Below are 1,973 nucleotides of genomic sequence, written 5' to 3'. Positions count from 1 at the left end.
ATGTACAATAAATTCATTATGTCAACTCTGTGGTAAGTCAAATAGGAACCAAAAAAAAAAAAGATCAATTATGCACAGTTTAGTGAAGTAAATGTTGGTTTCCCCCATTTAAAAAAATGAAACAAAACATATCAACCATAGTTGACTTGGTTTCAAACCACATTTGAGAATTACAATTCCATTGTTTTCCTCATCTCAGCCTCAGTCATTGACAGGAATTTTGTAGGCCATCGTGCTATTTTTGTTTCATTTTGTTTTTCTGTTTTGTTTTTTCTTTTGGTGGAGGATACGGGCACCACCGTGCTATTCACTTTGTAGATTGTAGCAGTAAATGAATGAAGATGGATTTCCTCAGAATTGGTAGTGAACTGTGGTCCTCACTCTTCCCATTTTTCAGGTACAACCAAATCTTTGTATAAATCAGCAAATCAAATGAACAGGAAACTTGCAACAGTGGCAGAAATGTCACTGTAGCTGTGACCTGTCTGATCACTGAATCGATTTCATCCTGGATAGCCTCCTGAGACTACTCTATGGGTGGACTGTCATCTTTTGTGGTCTTCTCACACTCAACATCAAACTGACTCTTTCAAGGACCTCACCACTTTCATTATTTGAGATGACTACCACCAGTTTCTGAACTGAACACTTTTATAACCTATCTTTTTGTTATTCCACCACATTTAGGTATTTTATGAGTTCATGATCAGTAGTTACAAGCAAGGTGAGTCCATATTTCTGCACTTGAGTAACTGTTTCAGGTGGATATATGCTACGCTCATATAAAATACTATTGATTCCAAATGAGAAGAACTCGGCCACAATTTCGGTGCTCATGTGCAGGGTGATGCCCTCCTCCTGGGAGAGCTGCAGCCCCATGGCCAGGCCCACAGAAGAAGGCACATGCTCCCACCCAGCAGACGGCAATCACAGCAGCTCCCACTACAAATGGTTTTGTTAGTATTTTATAAAGTATTTCAACACCTAGAAATCCACTAATAAAAACATAAATTTAAAAAAATCATTGTGATGTTTGGTGTCATTATATAATGGAAAATAAGGTAAACATGCAGACTGTATAGGGTTCAATTTAATTACCAAATAGGAGCAAAACCTATTAGCTCAATGTCTGGCTCTCTTATAGAAACTAAGTCAGGTTTATTCATTAGCATCTCATGGTATCAGTGAAACAGGAAGGAAAGGTGATGCTGAAACCCACTTCCTGCTTTGTAACCTCTAATTAGGTGACCAACTGGCCCAATTTGCCTGGAACTAACGGTGATCAGGATGTGGGACATTCAGCGTTAATACCAGGGCAGCCCTGGACACACGGATGGTTGGTCCTCTCCACCCTCTAGATCTTTTAAAATGTGCAGAAGATTCACATATCCTTAATCCTGGGGTTTTTTTGCTTGCCTAAGGCTCTCCCATGCAGCCACAGCACTGCCAATGGAGGGGCTGAAGAGTCGGCTGCATCTCGGGGCACCCGCCTCTTCCATTAGGGATGTCTTCAGCTCTCTGTCCAGATGACCAGGCTGCTGCTGGGCAACGGGGCAGGGCTGTCATGGACAACTTTGTCTTTGGCATTCTTCTCCTTGCCTGACACCCTCTGATTGTATTCCCTGTGACTCATACTAAGGAGACTCCCTAAAGGGAATTGCTGTCAGCACTTGGGTAACTGACAAAAATGCCAACTACTGAAGTTCCAGGTGTGACCTCTTCAGGGATGTTGAGGTTTTAAAAGGGCATTCTTGGACATCAAGAGACTTTCGAAGACACAAAGACAGATGACCTAGTAATCAATATTAGTTCTGTGAAAACCGAAGTGCAAACCACTTTATAATAATAATAGTTGTTTTTTATTGAGAACTATATAAGGCACTGTGATAAATGTTTCACAACATTAATTCATACAATCCTACAGCAGCCCTGTGTGGTAGGTGCTGAATCAGGACCATTTTACAGATGAAGAA

The 1,973-nt window shown here is 41.0% G+C and overlaps 1 pseudogene; it reads right to left on the bottom strand.

Moving 5' to 3' along the window:
• Positions 1-75: 75 nt before the first annotated feature.
• LOC103582777 lies at positions 76-1,011 on the bottom strand (annotated as a pseudogene).
• Positions 1,012-1,973: the final 962 nt, after the last annotated feature.

This window comes from Galeopterus variegatus, unplaced genomic scaffold, assembly GCF_000696425.1.
Source record: "Galeopterus variegatus unplaced genomic scaffold, G_variegatus-3.0.2 Scaffold17847, whole genome shotgun sequence".
In the NCBI taxonomy this organism is placed as follows: domain Eukaryota; kingdom Metazoa; phylum Chordata; class Mammalia; order Dermoptera; family Cynocephalidae; genus Galeopterus; species Galeopterus variegatus.
This window is presented reverse-complemented; position numbering and strand designations above follow the sequence as displayed.